Genomic DNA, 15,352 nt, shown 5'->3' on the forward strand with positions numbered 1-15,352 from the left:
AGTCCAAAAATCTGTAAGAATTCCTTAAAATCTATAAAAATCATAAATTCACATTTAAGTCAGTTTTAATCAGGTTAAACCATGATAACATGCAAATATGGACATTCCAATGTAGATATTTATGATTATGCATGATATTTGTACAATAATTCGCATGTTATCAGGTTTCTTGCCATATGTTGGGTTCATCAGAGGCCATTTAGTTTAAGGTTAGTTAAGGAGTAGGCTATGACAATTAAACCTTCCCCCCCACACACACACATGGCTCAAAGGGATTACGGTCCATAGAGGATAGCTTATGAAGTCTACCCATGAGGCTTAAGGTGGATTCTAAGTTGTAAGAAGATGCATAGCGATCTCCTTAAGATGAACAAGCCTGTGTGTTTTCAAGAGTGATAAGTAATTGGTACAATCAAGTATCTCACAAACCCAAAATCGGGTTAAAATGTTAGGCTCTAATTTATGCACAAATATTATGTAACATTAATTACATATTAAAGGGTAAGTAAAGGTGAAATCCACAAGGAGCATATAATGAGAGAGAAAATTGAAATTTAAAAAAATTTAGAATAGTGTTGTAATGTGATTATTTTTTGGAATTTGAACTATTTTTGAGAAACAGAAATTACCAAAATGAAGGAAGACAAGTCAAAAACGTTTTAAAAAAAATAAATTATTTTAATTAGGTTCTTACAATTTATTATGATTAAAAATAAAATTTGGGATTTTTTTGAGCAAGAAATCTATAAATTTTGAAAATCAAACTTTTAGCTATCATTACTATGGCTAAAACTCGGTGGCCCTCTGTGCTGGCTGGCACACAATTTAGGGATGATGAGATCGTTTATGACAGAATGGGGACGATGGGTAGTGCATGAAAAACTCTATAACTTTTGTTATATGAGGAATTTTGACCAAAGATAAGGAATGAGATGTGGAATGTGTGATTGGCTTATTGATCACATATATGAACATCAATCTCCCACTTGGACAGAAGCCAAACACCCATAGTGAACAAACCCTTTGTTTCTAGTGATTCTGAAAATGCATAAATCTAATGGCTTCATGTATGGATATGATATATCCTTTGTGAGTGGAACTCTTCCATTACGAAATCTTCTTTTATGTAGATCTCCCTAATCAGGTGAAGTGTCTTAAAAATTTCTATATCTTCTTATGAGACCTAGACTATTTCACTTAGGCAAATGCAACATTGTTGTCACTTAAAAATGTAATAGGTTCTATGACCAAAGATGTGACTCCAAGAGTAGCGATGACCATTTCAATCATCCTTTCTCTTCAAAAGCTTCAGTTAGGGTGATGTACTCAGCTCTCACCATCAATTTTGAAGTTCCCCCATTTGGAACCTTTCCAATAAGCTATACCTCCACGATGCATACGCATGACCACAGATGTAGTCATTCTATAATTTAGAAATCATTCAAAACTCAATTTTGTGTAACCCTTGAGTTTTAATTCATCTTCTACATGAAAAAATATTTATTTCTGTCTTCTTATCACATTAAGAACATAGGTTGCATCAATTTAGTGCTCAGAATAATTAGAACTTAGGTCAATTTAAGCATAATTCATAGAATGCTGTAATGAGGAATCTTATTATCATGGCACAATTAACGTCTCTCAGAGTTCTCCATTTCAAGATCATTTTGGTGATAATTTCTATGTTTTTGGATTTGGAAAATAGTGTTAAACTTCTGGATCTATCTCAATAGATCCTAATTCCCAATACATCATCTGCTAATCCTAAGTCCATCCATGGAGAAGATATTTAATAGTCATTCTTCTATCGAGAGAAGTATTCATACATCATTCCCAATAAGTAACATATCTTATAGATAAATAATTATGATATTTCTGTTAATGTTTGAGCTACCAATGGTCTGCATGTGTACATAGTGGCCCATCTTCACTCTCAATGATCACTCTATCAGAACTCATATTCTGACTTAGGAAAGCCTAGTTCAGTCCATAATTGGACTCTCACAATATGCACACTTAAACGTGAAATTTTAGATTGTGTAATATACACCATCCATTTCCCAGATTGCATAATCATGGTGTGCTTCTGGGGCTCGAACAACTCTGGTGAACTTTGTCGGGGCAGCTGTTGAGAACTCTTCGTCCATGAATTGTGCCTCTGAATTTTTTTGAACTTATCCATCAGCACCAATTTATATTGAAAAAACCACTTAAGATGCGTGCCATAGCCGTCAAAGTGTTTACCAAGTTCCAAACTTGGTTGAGGTGTGTGGAATGAATTTCTGAATCCATATTTTGTCACTCATTGTCATATTAAAAATAACCTCTTCATAGGTTAGAAATTTTCATCTACAAAATAGAGTATTTCAACATTTTCTAGAATCACGATGCCAAACATTATGATCACATTGTCTTGTCCTTTCTTCTGTACATATGAAGTTATTTTTCTGTATATATGAACAAGTTCAGCACTGAGTCCTCATCCAAAAGAGGTTGTGATATTTTCAGATATGTAATTTGTTCCATCATTAGTTTTTATTTCATTATCTTCTCATAGAAGATACCTGTTTTCCAATATGACAACCCTTTCCTAGAGAAAACATCTTTTGTTTTTTTTCTGAATGATAAATTAGGACTCAAAATTTCATACTTGGAGATCAATAAAATCCAGACCTCATTGTCCTCGACTATAGCTTATCAGAGTCATACCTCATCTCATGGGCTAGACATCGTATACTTAAAGTTAGGTTTTTTTCTATTTCCATTACTCTTAATGATTTTAATTGACAGATTTACTGGGCAATAAAGCTCAACAGGCATTGAACTAGGATGAGTGAATGAACCATTGAGATCACTAACAATCTTAAGAAGTTTGCCCTGGATTGCACTATGTCCAAGAACTGTGATTCCACCTATTTGATGGACCATTCATCAGAGATGTGTGTGGTTGAGCTAGTTGATTTCAGATAACACTAACCTTGATGAACCATGGGAATTCTAAATTTAAGTATTCTTCCCCTTAATCTCATCAAACAATTTTAATACCCTTTCAGGTAGGTAGACTCAAACATCATAATGTATCGACTATCACAGTGTATTGACTTGTTCTGAATTTTCAAGATTTGCAATATGGGTACATTACCGATTAGGTATAACCAATGTTTTGCATATGACTCAAAGTCAAATGCACAACTATGCATCTCCTGCATACTATCATATCTACCTTTGTCAATTGTTATATAACTTCATAAATGTGAGCCTTTTTCACTTCCTCAGAGCGTTTAAATTATCCCTTTGCTTAAAATTCCTCAATCTATCTTAACGAGGCGCATTAAACCATAGTGAAAATATTAGTTAATGCGTATATCATTTTGTGGTAAGGCTACCTTTAAGGTGGTTTGGTCTCTTTTCTTTCTCAAGGGCATGGAAACACCTTATTTTTTGTCATAATAATGAGGGGGTTCCATGATTATTGCTTCCAAAGTTTCACCCTTGCTGTTTGTAAGCAAGCTAAGTGATGGAGCACAAGACTCCATTCCATCAAGGATGACGTAGAAGCTTCGTCGTCACCAGCAACATCTGCCAGCTTGAGCCCCGTCGTCGGCACGCCAAGGTGAGGGCGAAGGTATCTAGATAGTTTTGATTTTCTCGGACTATTATCCTCACAAAGGCCCTTTTTGTTTCTTCTTTTTCCCTTGGAACCCTTCTTCCTTTTTTTGTTTTGTTTTAAAACATTTGTATTAGTGATCTTAAGAGGGGGGCCCTTTCCTAATGGGATCCCCCCTCTTTTGGTCCCTCCTTAGGGCCCAACACCCTCCCTTCATAAGGGAAGGAGAGGGCGCCCTAAAGAGTAAGAAGACTTTGTGAATTTTTGCAAAAAAGAAGGGTAGCCCAACGACCTCTTGAGAGAGGAAGAAAGAAAATAGGAAAAAAAGAGAGGACGGAACGAGAATGGTGCCCACAGCCGTCACCCATTTCCTATTTCACCGAATCTCGTTCCACTAGGACTCTACCACCGGAACCCTTGGCAGCCGTCGCCCCACCACCGGTGCCCTGGGCTGCCTCTGTGGGGATACGTCGGCCGTCGGACCTTAGGTCATCGATCTGACCGTGTGAAGAGCCGCCCCCTCTAGAACCCTAGGCTGGCCGCCGCTCAGCCGCCCGAGCCATGGCCGCATGCGATTATGGTCGCCGTTGATCATGGCCGCAGCCTGTAGCTGTAGCCGATCGCAGCCGCTGATCGCAGCTGCCGCCAGCAGCCACGGCCGCAAAGTCACGGCTGTAGTCACAACCCACGGCCGCCGCGGGGCGCAGCCGCAAGCCACGACCGTCAACAGTCGCGGTCGTAGTCTTAGTTGTAGCTGCAAGCTGTAGATGTGCCAGTGGCAATTGAGGGCACAGCTGTGCCTGCTCTCGACTGCCCTAGGCTGTCTACGGCCACCATTGGCCACCCTGGGCTGACCTCAGCCGACCTGAGCCACCGTCAGATTCCCGCTGTCGCCAGACCTCTACAGGCCTGTCCGCTGCACCCTGCGCCTCAACCGTAGGCCGCCGCCCGCGCCACTATCGCCAAAGCCACCGCTCGAGCCACTACATCGCCGTCACCCGCGCCGCCAACGCGCCGTTCTCGCACCGCCATGCCGTATTTGCCATTGTTGCTCACGCTCCACGATGCCCACAATCTGTGCTGCACCTTGCACGCCGCGTTGCGCACTGATCATCGCTGCTGTTCACTGTGGCCGTCGCGCACCACGGTCCATGCTGCGTCACCTTGCTCCTCCTTTTGACTCCACTCCTGCATCACCGCTCTTGAGCCGCGCCACACAGCTAGTTGAGCGACGCCGTACCGCTACCAGCACAGCTCCAGCGACCCCGCCCCCTAGTACTCTGCATCGACAGGCGTACAAATCTGGGACAACGTCCCCAAGAGGTACCTCGCTCATCTAGCCCACCTGTTAATTATCTTTGTCCTATGCCCTTTGATTGCACTCCACCGCTCTCGAGATAGAGTAGGTGAGAAGGTAAACGAACACGAGAGCATCCTACGAGCATCTTCCCTAGGTACGCGTCGAGCTCGTCCATTACGTGAGAACACCAACAGATTTAATTCTTTCGTCACCATAGAGTCCATTGCTTCGACGAGGGTTTGGAGCTCAGCGCCACCATCATCGGTCGCCCGCCCCGAAGCACGAAGCCTAGCAAACCCCACGAGTTAGGGCCTGCACGTACCATCACCTAGGGTTATCATCGCATCATGTAGTTGCATCTCCATAAGTCCACACCAACAGATGACGCCGTGCACGTATCATTGCCCTCGGTATCCGAGCATCGTCTCGGATACCCCCCCATCAGGATGACATCCGCGAGGTCGTCCTGCACTATCTAGGTACCCGAGCTTCGACTCGGTACTACACGAACGACAACACGGAAGTCGTCCTGCATCACTAAGTATGAGTCATGAAGGAATTAAATGACATGGTCAATAGCAAGTTGAAAGGGAGAACCATTATCCAAGCATATCTCATGTCTAAATGAATTGAAATATTTTTAGGACATACCCATGTGTAGAAGATCCCTCAGCCATGTGAGCCTTGAAAAGACTATTGAGATTGTTCATTCACAATTCACTAAACCCATACTGGCACTCTAACCCTGAGGGATACTTAAAATGATCATCCCTTTTCATCCCTGATGTAACACGATAGTTGGAATCGACACCTCATGTTACGCTCAAAAGGTAGACGCTAAATGCAACAAAATGATGTGAATTGATGTATATGATTTCAGAAAGTAATAATGATCATCGATGACACAAGATGCAAATCAATTGGGCGACACGTGATGGGTTTTGTTACAATCAAGCTCCCAATGATCCACGTAATCGGGTCGAATGGGTTGACGTAGTGGGAGATGATCTTCATCCAAAAGTGTCCACACCTTCGACGTGAACGAACGGATCCAATACTATCAAAAAATAAAGTAAATTTCCTAACACAACGTTGGCGTCTAAGATCTATAGTAGATATTGAAATGTCTCAAGACATCGGAGTACGCAAGGATGGCACTGAGGAAGATAATAATACTGAAAAGGAGGAGGGGATAGAACCTGGATTCGAGGGCAGTCGAAGGCCAAGGTATCTATGGCTCGATTGTCGGGCTCACGTCAATGAAATCTCTGGCCTTTCAGTATGGCCTTCGATTGTCGTGCCCACGTCAATGATACGGTGTGAACCAGCAGTTGATGGAGAATAAATACTCCATGGATTTTCATAGATAGCAGGTCGACGATGGTAATAAAATTGGGCGATCCGCGGGAGCAAATATAAACCAGTCAGCTGACTGTATTCCAGAGGCAACTGATCGGGGAACCTAGTGATGGAGATCTGGCGAGAATCCAGGCCAGAACACAGCGGCTTTCTTCTCAATTCATCGATTTTGAGGCAGCAGAGTCTTGGGAGGCACGGCAATTGAACTGGACTTCAGAGGATGAAGTTGACGGTGAAGTGGAGGAGATTTTCAAGCAGATCAATTTCCCTTCCCCTTTCTCCCCAGCTATGTAATGCGCTTTAGGAATTTAGCCAGCTTTTTTCACAATGAGCGGGCATTCAAAAGAGCGACGGCAATGAGCGGCAGTGTTGGCGATAAAAAAAAACAGAATAGTTGGAATTTTCAGCGACGGATGTTGGATACACAATTCTGCCAACTCGACGATGTAAGCAATTTGAAAATTCAGCACAAATATTTTGATCCTGGACCAACGCGGGATCAATCGTCCTTCCCCATCAACATCATATTTTCTCTTGGTGGCGCCAATCTTATCGCCGCAAAACAGATTTCATTGATATGACGATACCCCAGGACAAATGTGAATTGAATCTAGTAGCCACTGATGCCTACTCCGGGATTGCGAATCCTCCACAAAATAGGGCAACGATCGTGACAATAAAATTCTCTTCCGAAACTCTCGACCATCTTCAGAAAATAAAGATCGAAAAAGGAAGTCTACAATAATCCAAGGTGATGAATTGTCTTATTCTTCAGAAAGCAATCACAGTGAACACAAAAGTAACCACCACTAAAAAAAACAATATCTGGTTTCAAAACATTCAACAAGCATCATCTTCCCACGTCCACCCTTCCTCCTTTTTATAGAGAGCAAGTGGTGGTTGTGGGAGGCCCAATTGGGCCCCCTTTTAAGGGGAAAGCCTATTGGGCTTCCCCTTAAAAGGGATCTTTAGGGGAAGAAGAAGCCCAATATGGATTTCCTCCCAGTAAAGATAATACCTAAATCAGAATTAAAAATGAAAACATATGCAGGAGGCCAGTACTCACGTAGGAGGGGCCTTCGATAATCCAAGGATAATGAAAAGAAAAGAACATAAAGACGACTCGAGACGCTCCAAGACGACGCGAAAGTTGCTTCAAGCCTAATAGTGGAAGTGTTGATTCTTCATGTCAACTCGGGCTCTGCGTAGGGGCGGGCGATGAGTCTGGACGCAATCAGCTGGATGGTCTTCCATCAATCCCTTCTCTTTAAGATTGGATCATGGAAAAAATTAAGCCATTTTTATCTGCCTCAAGAAATTCATTGTTAATCTCCAACCCCACTCATTAAGTTTTAAAACTTCTACTTCTACAGGGCACATCCACTACTGAATGAATTTCCCAAATCTTGATCTTTCCTAACGTTCTTCCTTGCTATGACTCCACCTTACCTAAGGTCATGATTTGAATTTTGTTGAGGGTATTATTCCAATAATTCTTGGTTTCTTTAATTTTTAAATATTTTTGTTCTTTCTACCTAGTTTTTTATGATGAAAAATAATATATATATATATATATATATATATATATTATGCTAAAAAGATTCATGAATTTGGTTCATTAATTTTTTTCCCCTAAAACAAATGATCCCGTTTTAGCTTTTAGAGGGTGGAGGACAATTTTACAACTCTAATAAAAGGAACATTTTGTCCTTGACCTTGGATATTCATGTCGAAGATTTAGGATTCTGGATCACATCAAGAACAGATTTAAGATTATAGAAAACACGATTTCTGAAAACTTGGGTCAATTTTTGGAGGGCTAAGAGACTTAGTTGTGTGTGGAGAACATTTAATTATCAATGTATTGAAGCATTATCACATAGAGTACGGATTCCTGAGTACCAAATCCATCTTAGGTGTCTTCCTCTCTCACTATGTTGAATCATGTTCTGGGGAAGGGAAGCCATTTATGCAAGTCATAAGGATGGAATTTCCTTTTTGGGGCTCACCATGGACTAAATTTTAAAATCATCTCTCCATCTCTCACTGATGCTAAAAGTATTTTGTATGACAGGTCTAAGTCCCTAGCCCATAGTTCTTCTCCTTTGCGATATCCTAGTAATTTTTTATTTTTATCCATTTTTCACTTGCAGTCTTCTTATTCTTTCATCTCATTGATCACCATCTTTATATTCTTTCATCTCATTGAAATTTGAATTAAATGGTTGAATAGTTTCTAATCAAACTTAGTCTTGATATCATGTAGATTGGTTACTGAGTGCTCTTTTGATTCTTGAAACCACATAAACTTTGCATAAAGAAATATTTTCTTCATAATTAATCCCTCACTTGATCTAAAAATTAATTATATATTTGATGTGCATAGTTACATCTCCCAATAAGTACATACTTTATTTTTATCCATGATTTGTTTCAACATACTGAATGGTTGGGTGTCACATTAGTGAAAAGGCTTGTGTCCAGAATGTCATGAAGAATTTTCTATATAAAATGTTGTAGATATTTTGAAACCTTCATACACATGTTCATTATTTGAAGGATGAAGGAGTGACAGTAAGTGAACCCATTTATTTTGGCACTTATTTAATCCAATTTATATGATAATATATCATTTAATAAATTTATGTTTTTGATTTCATAATCTTTACTTTATTTTGATGTTTCATTCAATTTCCTGTAGCGAACTTACATGGACCCATAATTATCAACAGAAAACTCATGATTGGACCCATTTCAAATATTTGTGCCTTATATTAAAAAATTATGGTGAAAATAGGAATATTAAAAATCTGCTAATGAAAAATAGTTATCATAATTTTTCACGAGGCTTAAAGTGAGGGTAGAATCTATTGGCAAACTGTATTAAACAAGTGAAATTTGAATTAAATTTTCTTCTGACTTTCTTGGAGAGGCTTAACTAATATGGGAATTTCAAACATTAGCTTTAAAATTCAGATAATTGATTTTGCAAGGTGGGAATGTCTGCCTGTTTGTAAGACCTTGGCAATTGTGGCCTGATCATTGGAGTGACACGACTGTATAATCATCCATTGATATTCAATGGATAGATATCTCCTGATCACCTGGTCCACACCAAGGTAAAAAATAAATTATTTCCATTAGTAACTATTTTTATCTTTTAATAATATTATTGTTTGATTAACAACCAAGTTATTTGTTAAAATAATCTAAACTTAATATTTCACCCAAGTGCATACATAGTATATTTTTATCTTGTAATTCCTACATCGGCTCATCAAGAAAATAGTAGATGAACAATTGTTGGTTTGATTCTTAAATTTTGTTATTCTTTAATGTATAATAAAATCCATCTTATTACTATATGTTTAATTAAATTTTACAAAGTATAAACTTTGAATTATAATGATCTGCATAAACAACCTTTTAACTACTTGACAACAAGCTAACTGCTCTAGTAACATAATCAAATTTTTATGTTTATTTGAATATATTTATATATATATATATATATTGATCTATGTCTTCTTGGCATTAAGAATAGTGACTTTTCAGCTAATGATATGAGAAACTTTTAGAAACAAACCAAAAGTAAAGAAAAATAGACATCATCAATTTAAACTTGATAACATGTATGTATTATAATCATATTCTTCTTTACTTTTTTTCAATTGCAAATATATATAAATACAATTGAAAAATAATAAAGAAGAATATGATTATAATATATATATATATACAATTGAAATATAGTAAAGAAAAATATGATTAAAATATGTACATGTTATTATGTTTAAATTGATGATATCTATTTTTCTTTACTTTTTAGTATTTTTTAAAAAGTTTCTCGTATCATTGGCTGAAAAGTCATTATTCTGAATGCAAAGGAGACATAGATGAATATAAAAAATAAATGATTTAAATCACTTTGAATGTGATTTGAAAGCAGGAAATGTGATTGCTATACTAAACCCTCCAATTTAGTTGTGTGCATATATTTCATACTATTATTGGCACAAATCATAATGTAAGTTAAGATGGCACGCAGAAGACCCATTGTCACATCACACAATTAATGTGACAAGATTATTTTGATAATTTTTTTCAATGCAACACAAATGTAACACTTGGAGCCATCAATTCAGAATGGTCTACAAACCTGAACCAATTCTGATAATGAGCGTAAACTTTCAGTCCTTAAAAGGGATCTCTCATGTGTATAAAATTAACCCAAACTCACTGGAATTACACAGAAATAAAAAAAAAAGAGGAGTCAAGGTCAAACGCATGACGAATCAGAAATTATCCCAATGAGTTTGAATAGAGGAAGGCGATTCAGAAAACTGAACAAAGAAACAAGATCAGATCAAAGAAATGGATGTCGATAGAGGATAAAAAGATATTTCCTATGAGACAAAGATTGTACAAATTGAGTGTAGATCAATGTAACAGTTGTACACAGAAGTTTAGAGGGTGAAATGCATAAAGTGAGAGAATCAAACAATTTGGTCCTCATTTCCTACTTTATCCTCAAACTAAAGCCTAGCTACACATCAAACTGATGAATTAACTTGTTACTAATCTCAATGCGATGAGAATTGATACAATTTATCCCACATTGAGGTTTCTGATCAATAATTCCACTATCCAAACTTCTGGTTCAAGCAATTCATTCATGCTTCAAGTTAAATGCAGGCAGGGCTTCAGAAATTTGGTCAAGGGACCCAACGGATCTCATGGTGCCACATCATGGTCTGTTAGAGAGAGAGAGTGGGAGAGAGAGAGAATACAATTGTGCAAAAAATCTTGGCACACCATCAGAATTTAATGCAGCAGATGAAGTAATTAGATCATGCCACATGTCCTCCAATCTTTTTATCACTTCATTTGAATTTCATTTAATATGAGCGCGATGACACCCTTGGCTTTTAGTGAAGATAAAAGACTCTCATTAAATCAAACTGACTATAACCTTGGTCTCAGCCAAGTGTCGTGCCCCACATGGAGAATATTAAAACTTTTCACATGAGTATAAGAAAAGCCAGTAATCCTGAATGAATTTTTTCTATAGGGCACCATATCTATTTCCAATTCATTTCCTTGGGGCCAATTAGGTGCATTATGGGATCCACCTGGGCCATCGCAGGTAGCGTGCATGGTAGTTCCCCTTCCGCATCAGCATTATGATACCTTGCAAATTATAATGTTAAATTGATGAATATTACATTACATATATGTGTTTAACTAGCCATATTTTTATGTTATCATACTTAAATGGACATAAATGACTTGCACTATGATTTTATGATTGCTTTAAATTTTTTCATAGTTTCTACATGAAATAAAACCTCAGTGCATTAAAGAATTGTTTTTGTGGGGCATCAGATACTTGGCTATAGATTGTTAATGGTTTTACTAATTTTTCTGGAATTTTCCATATATTTTTATAATTTTCTGACCATTATATAGCCAAGAAACGATTTAGAATTAGAAGAATATGTTTTACAATTTATTTAGTATTTCAAAAAGGTTTTTTAATGAATTTCTTGGCATCCAAGTCATTCTCCCAAAAATTTGGGCACATGATTGGATGCATAAAATGAGCACATTATTTGCTCATTATGGCATCGTAATGTGCGATGCCATAATGAGAAAATCCTTATTGCAAAAGAAAACATGGCGCAGGCAGCGAGGAGAAAGGTACACTTTTTTTTTAATTTTACGTGGCTTTTTCGTGCAATAAATGAATGCGGAGAATCGATCTATGTGTGCATTTATTAAATAAGAATATTCTTGTGTTTTAATAATGGTTTAGCTGAAAACAAGGTGCCTTGACACAGCGCGGGCGACGTGGTGCACTACCAACCAATCAAAAGGTATTTTTATTCTCTTTGTTGCACAAAAATTAATGCATTGTTTTCCACACAAAAACGTGGCACCATGCAATATGAATGCAGAGAAAAAAAGAAGAGCGCCCTAGAGAATCAAAATGAGACATTTTTGCCTGGTGGGCACCCTCGTGGAGGAGAGATAAGAATGATCTAACGGTTGAGATAAATTGCCAGTAAAACGGCGATATCTTGAGATCTAGCTGTCCGATTATGCCCAAATTTTGAGGGTAGGTTTTTCTTTTCACCCTCTATGATCCATATGGTTGGATCTTGAAATAGAGGTTGGGAAGAAAGGGAAAAAACATCGAGGAAGCTCTCCTCCAAGAATTTGGCTAGGAAGGACACACGTGTTGCTTCTAAAGTTGACAGATCTTGGTTCAAGCATCAAAGTTTTAAGTTTCTTCTTCACTATTGGAACTTCTTCTTAAATGATTTCCAAACGACATGGCATGGGGAAAATGTACATGCCCTTGGAGATGATTTTAATTGTGTTTTGTGTTGCATTTTGAATTTGATTCAAGATCTGACTTTAAATTCTTAGTTCTGCATTGATTTTCATCTCAATTTGCATCTTAGATCCCCACATTGGCGTCAAATTTCATCTAAAACTCATTTTCCCCCAATTCCTTGTACTTTGACTATCTAGGTTAGCTCGTCTATTTTCTCTCTCTAGATCTAGAAATAGATTGTTCAAAAATTCAATTCCATTAATAAAAAACCTAATTCTATCTTCCAGCCCAATTTCAATATCCCTTTCTTGCTTATAAATTCCCAATTTTAATACAAAAAATTGGGTTGATGAATCAGATTGATTTAAATCTTGATAATCCGAATTAATCTAATTCAAGAGTCAAAATTATCCTATCTAGAGTGTCTTGACCAAAAATATTAAGATCACTAGTAAGATTTTGCTTAATTTTTATTAATTACAAAACAAAATTAAACATAATTAAGGCCCAGTAAATGCAAAAAGTAATTCATTCTTGAATTATTCATTTGAATTAGGATAAAATTCTGTCAAAGTGCCTCCTTGTGGTTTGACCCCTTTCCCATCCTAAACTTTCTATATTTTGAAAAAGTGAATTTTACAAATTTATTGCATAAGCTTAAATCTAAACGCCATTTCTAACTATCAAATTTAGGCTTATCACATGCCATAAGGGTGCCACATATGTGGGCATGCAACGCAGACACTCATGTAACCCTCTCAGCCAACATGTTGGTTGATACCTCTGCTGAATTTTATTTTATACTTCAACCATTTTACTAAGGTTAATAAATAGGTAATCAAATCTAAAAAGAAAAAAAAATTGGAAAAAAATGTGAAATTCAAAATCGATCTTTAACTTCAAAATGTGAATTTTTCTTTAACTTAAAATAAGGATATCTTTCAATCCAAAACATGAAACTGGTAGCAACTTCAACCTGATTCTTCTTTTTCAGCGATCTTCCACTCATTCATCTTGAATCTCACAAAAATATTTCTAACACATTTAAAAATTGTGCCAAAGATGGCAATTTGGTTCAGATTTATGAGCCCATGCTTTTGGTTGTTTGCACTGTTGTTTGTGATTTATTTCATTCCAGCCACTAAAACAAAATGAACTCAAAATATGTAATTAGTTTAAAATGGTTTGACTTTGAAACAGATTAAACACATTATCATTATCATTTTTTTTCTAAATTCTGTTATTATGCATGAGTGAATGAATGAAGAAATGGGATTAATACAAAAACAACATAATTAAATAATATCATGCCTCTAATTCTTGATAATTATAGATTAAATTCAGTAAATAATGATGAGAATGCCTTCCATGATAACATGTTATTACATGGCTAGGAAAGAATTGTAACAATGATGAACACAAAACCCTAAAGGTGATGTGGTGGCTGGCTGATTAGGATACATAATATTTATAAGAAATGGATGGCCAAGATTCATTGAAATTGAAAACTTGATATTTAGTGATCAAGAAACTCAATTAAGCTGAAATCTGAGGGCAGCTTTATCTTATCCATGTGTACCTCTTGCCTGTAATAGAATTATTGAGTGCATTAAATTTTATCTTTGAAGTTGCTTTCCACATTTGAAGGATATTTGAAAGAGAGTGAGTGGAGAGACACTTAGGTTGATTCTTCTTGTGTTGGGTGATCAATCAAAAACAAATAGAGAATAAGAAGAGACATAAATCTATAATGCACCATGCTTCTAGTGGAACTAAATGATATTAAAGTTAGTTCTTTGGGTTATGCTACTTCATCCTCATCACTACTATTTTATATAGGAACATTCATTTCTTTCATTAAATTACACTTCATCTTCTCTTTCCTCATCCTCGTTGCCGATCCTATGCAATTTCTAGGGTTGTTGGCATTCAATGCTAATGATTGAAGATGATGAATATGATGGAAATATATGTGGCCGGCAAGCCAATCACACATTCCATATCTCTTTCCATGTTCATTAGTAGAACATTTTCATTATAGTGCATGTGTGATGTTCATAATGAAGGTCACGAATACATGATCTGAATTAGTGAATTATGATGAGATCATAATATAGTGATCACTAGTCTTTAAGCATGTTATTTAAATATTCCTATTTAAAGGATTCTCAAGAAGGACATCAGAGTATCCGAATAGAACAACACTATCTAGCCTCATTCATATGATGAGTATGGCCATTCCCGTGGCCATTAGTGTAGACACACAAAGGATAAATAGTAGGTGCTCTTTAGTGGAAAGAGTTCACTGGATTAATTTTTACAAATCCCTAAATGGTATTATACCAAACTATTAATCACAATTATTCACATCACACTTGTGTAGGTGGTCCCTCAACTTGAGATGCCAAAGACGTCTTGTGGATGGACAGTTGTATTTTGAATATGACCTACATGTCCCTAATCATGGGATTCTAAGTAGTCTTAGTTGGAGTGCATCAAGAAGTTCATGAAGATGATTAAGTGATCAAGATAGGATCATCCACCCTCAATATAAGAGGTGACAGCTCATGGCAGACAAGGTGATGATTTCCTTGGCCAAGGTAGTAAAATATCAGAGAAGAATCCTCTGATAATTTCTGAAAGCATCAGTACTAACACAGATGATCGATTAGGGTTTGACAGTTGACCATACCCTAAGTCATCCTAGGAGCGTCAAGTGGATGAGGGACTATTTGTACACGGTAAC

This window comes from Wolffia australiana, chromosome 3, assembly GCF_029677425.1.
Source record: "Wolffia australiana isolate 7733 chromosome 3, ASM2967742v1".
NCBI lineage: Eukaryota > Viridiplantae > Streptophyta > Magnoliopsida > Alismatales > Araceae > Wolffia > Wolffia australiana.